We start from the raw sequence: 13,411 nt of genomic DNA on the forward strand, positions 1-13,411 counted from the left end.
TACAAGCTCACAGGACAACATTCTTGTGTGTACTGTGTCTTTATTGAACTAAACTTGTGATGGTTGCCTGCAGTGAGTGCCTCATGGTAGAGGTCACATGACTATGGCAAGCCAGGAGGCAAATTAGTACAGTTTTGAATTTCTATCCCAAACATCCCCCTTTTCATACAAAAATAAATTTGCATGCATTATCATTTACACTGTGAATTGCCCAGGTTACCCACTATGCACACAGCTGTTCTCATGCATCAGCAGTTCGTTATTTTCATCAGTCTCTGCAAATGCATTGTACACATAGTCTTTAAATTGTGCCAAACTCTTAATGATGCATGTGCTGTTGTCATTGGCTGTTCTTCTGGGTGATTTTCCTTCTCAGGGGAGTGTCGATCCCATGTCACTTGTTGTTGCCGTGGTAATTGTTGTTGTTCCATTTCTGTTGTTAGGGTGCTGTGGACTTCTGGGACTGATGGTTGGTCTCTGGTCTGTGCAGATGGTGAGTTCACATCTTCCTGATCGGCCACCTATAGTGAAGGAACAGCTTCTCCAGTTGTGCATATGTGCCTGCGGTTGTGACGGTATATCTGGTCGTTCACTTCCACCGCATACAATAGAGGTGACAACTGCTCTACGCAGGTCCCAAGTTGCCACTTGGGCTGACTCTTGTTGAGAGCGTTGAAGGTTTGTACCCTGACTGGCTCTCCAATGCTCAATTCTTTCAATGTTTTGGCAGTTTAATCAAAATTAAATATGGCGGTCTGCCGTTTCACCTTGATTTTGTCACTCATGCCTGTTACTACTTCCGGCTTCAGTAACATTTTTGCTATTGGAAAAGTAGTTTGGGTGCTGCGTCTTTGTACTGGACTACTTTCCATACCTTCAGTAGGTTTGTTTCTCCATTCGGGATTGCCTTGTATACATCTGTGCTGGATTTGCTCACTTTCTTTATGATTCCTTTGGCGATTCTCACTGCCACCTCAGCCTTTCCATTTGACTGGGGATAGTGTGGAGATGAAGTATGGTGTTGAATTTCCCAATCCTTTATGAAGCTTCTGAATTCTTCACTCATGAACTGAGGACCATTTTCACTCATCACATTGTCTGGAATCGCGATCCAAGTGTGCTTTCAGGCATTCTAAAATCTCACCGGTAGTCGTTGAGGTCAGCTGGTCTACCTTCCAGTAGTCAGAATAGTAGTCTACAGTGACAAGATAATCAATAAATGCTGGCCTAGCCAGCGACGCCCACATCCCACAAAATGAAGAAAAAAACGTTCCTGCAAGAGTGAAGATGTCTACTCCCAACTTCATCTGTCTGGGATATCATGTGTCATCATCAGCTCTTTAGCTTGCTTAGCTTGGTATAGTGATGGAAACTCCACATGCCAAATGGAAATACTTATATCATCGTATGGAACTTTGCCTGAGACTTCTACTGGACATTATTACAAATAACTTTAAAAAGCGGAACAGAGCAGCTAAGCTGGCTACGCACAATTTGCATGAGAAGACAAAGGCTGGCTGGAGACAGAGGTGATTACCCAGTCTAGCCTGAAGAGTGGGGGTGCTCTCTGATTAAATTACCTAGAATGGTTTGTCAACACGGTCGTCAAAAGCCATCGACACCCATTGGTTGTGAAAGAGCCAAACCCTCCCACCTTCCAAGCATGTCTGAACAGCCTTGAATTTCAAAGATCATTCCAGAAGATGCTGTTTCAAACAAAAGAGGTGGTCACATCACACGACTGCTTATGTAACTCTGGGAGTTTGTGAATTGTGCCTCAGAATGAGACTGTAACGATTAGCCAGCAAGAGAATTGCCATCTCTATCCCTCTCTCCTTCTCTTCAGCAAAGATCCAGAGAAGCCTCAGCTGCAAACCTACAGCCCAGCATAGCCAGCAACCAGGGGACACAGATAAAGCCCCTCTTCTGCCTTCCGGAACGAGAGAAGCAAGCCCGAATTGTGAACGTGGCCCAGCGAGGACTTCAGGATTACAACTTCAACTAAGGATTCTGGGGCTAAACTTCAGTATTTAAATTGCATTTTGATTAAGGACTCTACTCCAACCTCCCAACTCTATTGCAAATCCGTCTGTAATCTATTTGTGTGTGTGTGCCTCTCATGTGAATGTGAACGTGGATGTGTCGCGTATTTTAGTAATTTTATTCGGTTTAGAGTGATAAGGTTAATAAACTTGTCTCTTTCTTGTTTAAACTCAAGAAAAGCTGTCTGATTGGTTCATTTGCAATTATATTAGAGGAACGGGAGAAAGTGCTCACTGAGATGGTAAGTTAAATCAATGTGTTAAAAGGATGAATCCTGTTGCGGTCAAACCAGAGAATGAGTGAAAGGGGAGCCTGAGACCCCTTCCTCACCTGGTTGTAACAGTACTCATTACAGGCACTGCACTGGCTGAACTTGTGATGGCTGCCTGCTGTGAGTGCCTCATGGTAGAGGTCACATGACTACAACAAGCCAGGAGGCACATCAGTACTGTATTGCATTTCGATCCCAACATGCTGCATGGGGGAGTGGGTAGCTTTGCTGGCCCCAAACCCACCACTGCTAAAATGGCCAGCGCCAGGAAACCAGCACACCAGCATTTTAGGGCCCCACCCGCCTCTGTTCCCGCCCTTGGCAGGGCCCTAAAATTCAGCCCTAGCTGTCCATGTATTTGCCTAAAGAACCCCTCTATAAATCCAGAAGGAAAAAATGTCCAAGGCCGTGGACACATATAGACATAAAGACCGGGATTTTATTCTGGTGATGTGGGGGTCTCGATGTCTGGAAAAAGCGACGCCAAGAGCCCCACGTTGCCTCTTCTCCAGAAGGCCTGCCGAATCTCGTGCCAATCAGGCTCTTAAGTGGACAGTGGTGGGCCTTCCACAGGATCAAGGACCCCGTCGCCAGACGTCCTGCCCTTGGAGAGCTGCCAGCCAATCAGAGGCTGGCATTTGCAGCGCCAACACAAAGGTGGTGGCTGCTGCTGGAGAAGCACCAACCGGAGGCTGAGGAGTATCACTGGACCCAGGCTACTGATAGGTCAGAGCAGAAAGGGTCTCGCAGGGGAGAGGGGTTTAGGGGGGTCGTTAGCAAGGGCAGGGGGCTGACTCTCAGCAGGCCCTCCCCTCCCGATTCCAGGTTAAAAGACACATAGTTCCTGAATGAGGGACTCCCCCTGCCCTACGCACCCCCCTGCTGGAGCTGGGAAGCAGCCTGCACGGTTTTTCATGCCATGCTTCCTTTGGGGCTGCCCACCGCATGGCTAATTGTGGCTGCGGAAGAAAGAGGCCCTTAATTGGGGTTAATTGCCCAGTTGAGGGCCTCAGTTGGAGGTGCGGCAGGAAGGCTGTTCACAGGCCTTCCCACCCCCGGACTAAACTTTGGTGGAGGCGGGATGGTGGCGGGAAACCCCTCCTTGGCCACCATCCCACCCGATTTTATGCTCTCCCCACCTCCAAACCCACTGCAGGGGAGAGCATAAAGTTCCCCGCGAAGACATTAAATGAATTGAAGAAAGAATTGGAGCAGGACCAAAATCGTCAAAGTCACAAGTCGCCTTAAAAAACTACACTTTTGCTTTGTGGCTAAAATACGTGTATGTGGACATCCAGAGCCATTTTGGAATCGATTCACTGGAACACAGGAATGTGGGGAAAGGGTGCATGATACCATTTAACAATGGATGCTCTTCCATCTCCCATAAACTTGAGTTGCTCCAAAACTCTTGTTGTCCTTATCCTAACTCACACCATGTAATGTTCACCCATCTTTCTTGGCTGTTGGTTCAGTAATACCTCAAATTGAAAATTGTAATCCTTGTTTTCAAATCCCTCCATAGCCTTGACCCTCTCTGTCTCTGTAACCTCCTTCAGCTCTACAACTCTTCACGAACTCTGCTCTCTGACTTCCTCCAAATCTAGTTTCCCTGATTTACTTTGCCACATCATTGACAGAACTGCCTTCAGTTGTCTGGGCCCTAAGCTTTGGAATGTCTTCCCTAAACTGCTTCACCTCTCCACCTTTCTCTCCTCCTTTCAGAAGTTCCTTAAATCTAACATCTTTGACTCTATTGATATAAATATCTCCTCATGTGGCACAAGTATCAATTTTTTTTTCTGATTACGCTCCTATGAAGTGCCTCGGGACATTTTAGTATATTAAAGGTGCTATATCAATGCAAGTTATTGTTGTATGTGCATGTAAAGATTTAACTGTACATAGTCAATACAATACATTCTTTTGAACATTGATGTTAAAGAGTTAAAGTACAGGACACCAACAAGGCTGAAAACAAATAAAGAGAAAACAAGGGTAAAATCAAAGAATCAATCATTAGGTGACACAAAATTTGATCAGCTCATCTGTATTGGTGGTGTTGGTGTGGAGAGGAATATTGGCTCTGGCACGAGGAGAGTTCCCTGCTCTTGTTTGCAAAGTGCTGCAAGATCTTTTCTGTCCACCTGAACAGGCAAATGAGGTTTCAAATTAAAATCTTATTCAAAAGATGGTGCTTTCAACAAAGCAGTACTAAAGTGCCAGCTTAGTTTCTGTAGGGGTTGAACTCAGTAGCCTCTGATTTAAGTAAGTGTGCTATCACGTCAGTTAAAATGACACCGCCAGTCTTAATTTCGAAGAGTGTAGAGAGCAGGAACAGGACCAACATCCTTGCTGGGAGGTTTGCTGCTGCTGTTGCGGTGGGGGGGGGCGGGGGGGGGGGAGTTAAAACTAATTTGGCAGGGGAATGGGATACAGAGTGGAGGTACAGTAGAGGGTGATGCACAGTCAAATATAGAAGAGAAACTGAATCAGTCTGGAAGGCAGAGCAAATATAGACCTGTTAAGGCACAAGTGAAAAATGCAAAGCTGAATTGCATCTATTTTAATGCAAGGAGTCTTACTAATAAGGCAGATGAATTGAGGGCGTTGATTAGCACATGGGATTATGATATTGTTGCTATCACAGAGACATGGTTGAGGGAGGGGCAGGACTGGCAGCTCAATATTCCAGTGTATAGAATCTTCAGGCGTGACAGGGGAGGGGATAAAAGAGGAGGTGGCATAGCACTGTTGATCATGGAGTCAATTACTGCAGTAAGGAGGGATGATATCTTAGAAGATTCCTCAAATTAAGCCATATGGGTAGAACTTAAAAACAAAAAGGGGGCAATCAATTGGCTGGGAGTGTACTACAGGCCTCCAAACAGTCAGGGAGAGATAGAGGAGCAGATATGCAGGCAAATTTCAGAGGTGTAAAAATAATAGTAGGGAATTTCAACTTCCCCAATATCAACTGGGATAGTCTTAGTGCAGAAGGCTTAAAGGGGGTGGAATTCTTAAAGTGCATCCAGGACAGCTTTTTGAGCCAGTACGTAGAAAGTCCTACCAGAGAAGGGGCAGAATTGGACCTAATCTATTTAATTTTATTCAGAGAAACAGCACTGAAACTTGCCCTTCGGCCCACCGAGTCTGTGCTGACCATCAACCACCCATTTATACTAATCCTACATTAATCCCATATTCCTATCACATTCCTACCTTCCCTCAATTCTCCTACCACCTACCTATACCAGGGGCAATTTATAATGGCCAATTTACTTATCAACCTGCAAGTCTTTGGCTGTGGGAGGAAACTGGAGCACCCAGCGAAAACCCACGCAGTCACAGGGAGAACTTGCAAACTCCACCCAGGCAGTACCCAGAATCGAACCCGGGTCGCTGGAGCTGTGAGGCTGCGGTGCTAACCACTGCGCCACTGTGCCGTCCCTAGGGAATGAAGCCGGACAAGTAGTAGAATGTCAGTGGGGGAGCATTTCGGGGATAGTGACCATAACTCTAAGATTTAAGGTAGTTGTGGGAAAGGACAAAGACGGGCCGGAAATAAAGATACTGAATTGGGCGATGGCCGATTTCAATATGATAAAACAGGATCTGGCCAAAGTGGACTGGGAGCAGCTACTTGTAGGAAAGTCTACATCAGACCAGTGGGAGTCATTCAAAGCAGAAATAGTGAGGGTTCAGAGCCAACATGTACCTGTTAAGGTGAAGGGTAGGACCAACAAGTCCAGGGAACTTTGGATGTCAAGGGATATAGAGGATTGGATCAGGAAAAAATAGGAGGCTTATGGCAGATTTGGAGCATTGAAAACAGCAGAGGCACTAGAGGAGTATAGGAAGTGTAGGGGGTACTAAAAAAAGTAATTAAGAGAGCAAAGAGGGGACGTGAAAAAACACTGGTGGGCAAGATAAAGGAAAATCCTAAGTATATTAAGGGCAAGAGGATAACCAGGGAAAGAGTGGGGTCCATTAGGGACCAAAGTGGCAATCTGTGTGTGGAGCCGGAGGACATAGGTGAGGTTTTAAATGATTACTTTTCATCTGTGTTCACTATGGAGAAGGATGATGTAGGTGTAGAGATCAGTGAGGGGGATTGTAATATACTTGAACAAACTAGCATTGAAAGGAAGGAAGTATTAACTGTTTTAGTGGGCTTAAAAGTGGATAAATTCCCAGGCCCAGATGAGATGTATCCCAGGCTGCTATGTGAGGGAAGGGAGGAGATAGCAGGGGCTCTGACACAAATTTTCAAATCCTCCCTGGCCACAGGAGAGGTACCAGAGGACAGGAGGACAGCAAATGTGGTACCATTATTCAAGAAGGGCAGTAGGGATAAACCAGGTAATTACAGGCCGGTGAGTCTAACATCAGCAGAGAAGGCTGAGGGGGGACCTGATTGAGGTATACAAAATTATGAGGGGCATTGATAGGATAGATAGGCAGAAACTTTTTCCCTTAGTGGAGGGATCAATAACCAGGGGGCATAGATTTAAGGTAAGGGGAAGGAGGTTTAGAGGGGATTTGATGAAAAATTCTTTCATCCAGAGGGTGGTTGGAATCTGAAATGCACTGCCTGAAGAGGTGGTAGAGGCAGGAACCCTCACAACATTTAGTAAGTATTTAGATGAGCACTTGAAATGCCATAGCATACAAGGCTCCAGGCCAAGTGCTGGAAAATGGGATTAGAATAGATCGGTGCTTGATGGCCGGCACAGACACGATGGGCCAAAGGGGCTGTTTCTGTGCTGGATAACTCTATGACTATGATTCTTACGTTGAGCTTCACTGGAACACTGCAGGAGGCTGTAGACAAAGAGGTTAGCATGGGAGCAAGATGGAGATACGCAACCAGGAGTTCAGGGTCATGCTTTTGTACTAAATGGAGATGTTCCACAAAGCAGTCACCCAATCTGCAATGTTAGGGTCTGAAGTTCTGTTAATGGATGATAAATACCTGGTAGATCAAGATAATAGGGTGAACAGGCATTGAGTGTTAATTAGTTAATTGTATTCAAATGTGTATATATAAAGAATAACCTGCACTGTCTGGATGTTGTTAAGAGTGAGGAAGTAAGCTCTGTGGCAAGCAATAAACAGTCTCTACCTAAGCATCCTGGTCTCAGTGTCTTCTTCACAAACAGGCTTAGAGGTTCTCTAACATACACCCTCCTACAGTGTTTCAATGAAGCTCAACACAAGGTTGATGAACAGCATAAGAACGTAAGAAGCATGAGTAGACCCTAAGACCCCTCAAGCCTGCTCTGCAATTCAATACAATAATGGAGGTTTTTCTGCCTCAACTCCACTTCCCTGCCCACTCCCCATATTCCTTGATTCCCTGAGAGATCAAAGATCTGTCTATCCCAGCCTTAAATATACTTAATGATGGAGCATACACAACCCTCTGGGGTAGATAATTCCAAATATTCACAACCCTTTGAGTAAAGACATTTCTCCACATCTCAATCCTGAATGATTGGCCCATATCCAGAGACTGTGCCCCCATGTTCTTGATTCTCCATCCGGGGGAAACAACCTCTCAGTGTCTACTCCGTCAAGCCCCTTCAGAATCTTGTAGGTTTCAATGAGATTACCTCTCATTCTTCTAAACTCCAGAGAATTTATGCCCAATTTACTCAACCTCTTATCATAGGATAACCATCTCATCCCAAAAAGCAATCTAATGAACCTTCACTTATTGCCCCCAAGGCAAGTATATCTTATCTTAGATACAGAGACAAAAGCTGTGCACAACACTCCAGGTGTGGTCTCACCAAAGCCCTACATAATTGTAGCAAAACTTCCTTGTTCCCCTTGCAATAAAGGCCAACATGCCATTGGCCTTCCTAATTGGTGCTGTACCTTCACGCTAATTTTTTGTGTTCCTTGTATAAATACACCCAAGTCTCTCTGAACATCAACATTTAGAAGTTTCACGCCTTTTAAAAAAATATTCTGCTTTTTTATTCTCACCAAAGTGAATAACCTCCCACATGCCCTCATGATAGTCCACCTGCCACCTTGTTGTCCACTCACTTAACCTGTCTATATCTCTTTGCAGCCTCTTTGTTTCCTCCTCACAGCTTACATTCCCACCTAGCTTTGTAACATCAGCTATCTTGGATACATTACGCTCAGTCTCTTCATCTAAGTCATTAATATAGATTGAAAATAGCTGAGGCCCCAACACTAATCCTTGTGGCATTCCACTAATTATAGCCTGCTAACTTGAAAATGCCCCATTTATCCCTACTCTCTCTTTCTTGTCCACTAACCAATCCTCCGTCCTTGCTAAATATTACTCTCAACTTCAGGAACCCTTATCTTGCATATTAACCTTTTACATGACACCTTAGCAAATGCCTTTTGGAAGTCCAAGTATTCTACATCAATTGGCTCCCCTTTATCTACCCTACTTGTTACATCCTGAAAAAATGAATAAATTTGCCAAATACAATTTCCCTTTTGAAAACCATGTTGACTCTGTTTGTTCATACTATGATTTTCTAAATGCATTGTTAAGACTTCCTTAATAATAGATTCCAGCATTTTCCTGCCAACTTATGTTAGGCCTGTATTTATTTAATTTAGAGATACAGCACTGAAACAGGCCCTTCGGCCCACCAAGTCTGTGCTGACCATTAACCACCCATTTATACTAATCCTACATTAATCTCATATTCCTTCCACATCCCCACCACCACCTACACCAGGGGCAATTTATAATGGCCAATTTACCTATCAATCTGTAAGTCTTTGGCTGTGGGAGGAAACTGGAGCACCTGGTGAAAACCCACACGGTCACAGGGACAACTTGCAAACTCCGCACAAGCAGTACCCAGAATTGAACACAGGTCGCTGGAGCTGTGAGGTTGCGATGCTAACCACTGCGCCACTGTGCCGCCCTAAAGTTCTCTCTCTCTCCTTTCTTGAATTCTTTTGGGCCTCCTTATCTCGAGAGACAATGGATACGCGCCTGGAGGTGGTCAGTGGTTTGTGAAGCAGCGCCTGGAGTGGCTATAAAGGCCAATTCTGGAGTAACAGGCTCTTCCACAGGTGCTGCAGAGAAATTTGTTTGTTGGGGCTGTTGCACAGTTGGCTCTCCCCTTGCGCCTCTGTCTTTTTTCCTGCCAACTACTAAGTCTCTTCGACTCGCCACAATTTAGCCCTGTCTTTATGGCTGCCCGCCAGCTCTGGCGAATGCTGGCAACTGACTCCCACGACTTGTGATCAATGTCACACGATTTCATGTCACGTTTGCAGACGTCTTTATAACGGAGACATGGACGGCCGGTGGGTCTGATACCAGTGGCGAGCTCGCTGTACAATGTGTCTTTGGGGATCCTGCCATCTTCCATGCGGCTCACATGGCCAAGCCATCTCAAGCGCCGCTGACTCAGTAGTGTGTATAAGCTGGGGGTGTTGGCCGCTTCAAGGACTTCTGTGTTGGAGATATAGTCCTGCCACCTGATGCCAAGTATTCTCCGAAGGCAGCGAAGATGGAATGAATTGAGACGTCGCTCTTGGCTGGCATACGTTGTCCAGGCCTCGCTGCCGTAGAGCAAGGTACTGAGGACACAGGCCTGATACACTCGGACTTTTGTGTTCCGTGTCAGTGCGCCATTTTCCCACACTCTCTTGGCCAGTCTGGACATAGCAGTGGAAGCCTTACCCATGCGCTTGTTGATTTCTGCATCTAGAGACAGGTTACTGGTGATAGTTGAGCCTAGGTAGGTGAACTCTTGAACCACTTCCAGAGCGTGGTCGCCAATATTGATGGATGGAGCATTTCTGACATCCTGCCCCATGATGTTCGTTTTCTTGAGGCTGATGGTTAGGCCAAATTCATTGCAGGCAGACGCAAACCTGTCGATGAGACTCTGCAGGCATTCTTCAGTGTGAGATGTTAAAGCAGCATCGTCAGCAAAGAGGAGTTCTCTGATGAGGACTTTCCGTACTTTGGACTTCGCTCTTAGACGGGCAAGGTTGAACAACCTGCCCCCTGATCTTGTGTGGAGGAAAATTCCTTCTTCAGAGGATTTGAACGCATGTGAAAGCAGCAGGGAGAAGAAAATCCCAAAAAGTGTGGGTGCGAGAACACAGCCCTGTTTCACACCACTCAGGATAGGAAAGGGCTCTGATGAGGAGCCACCATGTTGAATTGTGCCTTTCATATTGTCATGGAATGAGGTGATGATACTAAGTAGCTTTGGTGGACATCCGATCTTTTCTAGTAGTCTGAAGAGACCACGTCTGCTGACGAGGTCAAAGGCTTTGGTGAGATCAATGAAAGCAATGTAGAGGGGCATCTGTTGTTCACGGCATTTCTCCTGTATCTGACGAAGGGAGAACAGCATGTCAATAGTCGATCTCTCTGCACGAAAGCCACACTGTGCCTCAGGGTAGACGCGCTCGGCCAGCTTCTGGAGCCTGTTCAGAGCGACTCGAGCAAAGACTTTCCCCACTATGCTGAGCAGGGAGATTCCACGGTAGTTGTTGCAGTCACCGCGGTCACCTTTGTTTTTATAGAGGGTGATGATGTTGGCATCGCGCATGTCCTGGGGTACTGCTCCCTCGTCCCAGCACAGGCATAGCAGTTCATGTAGTGCTGAGAGTATAGCAGGCTTGGCACTCTTGATTATTTCAGGGGTAATGCTGTCCTTCCCAGGGGCTTTTCCGCTGGCTAGGGAATCAATGGCATCACTGAGTTCCGATTTGGTTGGCTGTATGTCCAGCTCATCCATGACTGGTAGAGGCTGGGCTGCATTGAGGGCAGTCTCAGTGACAGCATTCTCCCTGGAGTACAGTTCTAGGTAGTGCTCAACCCAGCGGTCCATCTGTTTGCGTTGGTCAGTGATTATGTCCCCCGATTTAGATTTGAGGGGGGTGATCTTCTTGATGGTTGGCCCAAGAGCTCTCTTCATGCCATCATACATTCCTCTGATGTTTCCAGTGTCTGAGGCCAGCTGAATATGACTGCATAGGTGTTGCCAGTAGTCGTTTGCGCAACGCCTAGCTGTTCTTTGTGCAGTACTTCTGGCTGCTTTAAGTGCTGCGGATGTTAAATCGCTGGGGGCTTTCTTGTAGTTCAAAAGTGCAATGCGCTTAGCGGCTATGACAGGTTCCAGCTCTTCATTATGAGATTGATACCAGTCTGCATTTCTCTTCGCACTTTTGCCGTAAGTGGTCAAAGCTGACTCATAGATGGCGTCTCTGATGTGGGCCCACTTGGTCTCAGCATCCCCTGTGGGAGTGTTTTGAAGGGCTGTTACAAGTGAATTTAGAAATTTTTGTAACAGCTGTGGGTGAGAAATTCTGCTCGTGTTGATGCGCGGGTGGCCCTTCTGCTTGGAATGATGCAACTTCTTTGGTCTGAGTCTAACCTTGCTGCACACCAGGGAGTGGTCGGTGTCGCAGTCCGCACTGTGGAAGCTGCGTGTGATTTGAACACTGTTTAAGGCGGCTCGCCTTGTGACAATGAGGTCTAGCTGGTGCCAACGACGTGATCTTGGGTGCCTCCATGAAACCTGGTGACAGGGTTTAGTGTGAAAGAACGAGTTGGTGATGCAGAGGTTATGATAGGTACACAACTCAAGCAGTCTCTGCCCGTTCTCATTCATCCTTCCAACGCCATAGCGCCCAAGGCAGGAGGGCCATGAGTCATGGTCGGCCCCAACCCTGGCATTAAAGTCCCCCAGCAGGAATAGGTGTTCGGTGTTGGGGATGCTGCTAATGATGTTCTGGAGTTGTTCATAGAACTGGTCTTTAGCTTCAGGTGCGGAGCAGAGTGTTGGAGCATAGATGCTGAGTAGGTGTACTGGACCAGAGGTGGTGAGCAGTCGGATGGACAGTATGCGTTCCGAGCCATTTGAGGGAGGCTCTATCATGCTGAGCAAGGAGTTTCTGATGGCGAAGCCCACTCCATGCTGTCTTGGTTCTTCAGGATCCCTGCCCTGCCAGAAGAAGGTGTAGTCTTGCTCTGCTAGAGAGCCACTCGCGGGGAGGCGAGTCTCCTGAAGTGCTGCAATGTCCACATTGAATCTACTGAGCTCGTTGTTAATGATGGCGGTCTTCCGAGAATCGTTGATTTGTGTAAGGTCTTCCGACAGGCCAGGACACATAGTTCTGACGTTCCAGCTTGCAAAGCGAAGGGCTGGTACCTTCTTTCCTTTTTTCATGTTGTTTGGTGCGGTGTATCAGTCCACCTTTCGGGCAATGACCCTGAGCTCCAAGCACCCATTGAAGCAGGCAGACTGTGGCGGGACAGAACCTTATTGACCGGGGGCTGCCCGGTTTGAGGCGGGCGGTAGCTGTCCAGTGAGGTGCAATGACCTCTCCCACCGACAAAGGCAACCCGTGGCGCCCAGTTTCTACGCCAATTTATCTGGACTTATAACCCGTAACTGCTGCCTTCCGTGTTGTTTTAGTCGCTGTGAGGCAACTATGGAGTGACCTCTCCATGGCGCATGCCTGGGCAAATTTATGGAGGTTGAGAGTTGCCCAGTCGTCAAAACCCCCCTCTCGGCCTTTCTGGTGGGGTCCAAAGGAGTGCAGGACACGACGTTTGGCACCAGTATGGCTGAAGGAACTGCCGGAAACATGCCAAAGGTGACACATGACCGCCTACGGGGTTCCGCTCCGGATTTTCTGTTAGGGTTTACTCCCTTAGCCTTGGTCTCTCCCGAGATGCCCACAAGGCAGTGGGGTTGTTGGGGCCCCTACACAGGTGTAGGATGGTGCCGGTGGGAGGAGGGGATGCAAGGGGGAGGGATAGAGGGAGGGGGTGGGGGGGGTGCAGGGGAAGGGGGTGCGGGGTGAAGATGGTGCGAGGGGGGGGCGGGCTGGGACGGGGTTGTGAGGGGGTGAGCTGAGAGGGTGGAGCAGGGAAGGGGACGGGGGTCGGGGGGGTGGAAGGGGGGTAAAGGGGGGGGAGGGGGGTTGGAATCTGGTGCAGGTAATAAGCCATTTCCTCAGTGCCCACCATCGACGTCCGGAAAGCTCATCCACGTCCTTCGGGAGGTGAAGCATCATTTGGCAGACTTAGAGGTGATTACATTTGCTAAGGGTTTTTTTTTT

This window comes from Heterodontus francisci, chromosome 16 (genome assembly GCF_036365525.1).
Source record: "Heterodontus francisci isolate sHetFra1 chromosome 16, sHetFra1.hap1, whole genome shotgun sequence".
Classification (NCBI taxonomy): Eukaryota; Metazoa; Chordata; class Chondrichthyes; order Heterodontiformes; family Heterodontidae; genus Heterodontus; species Heterodontus francisci.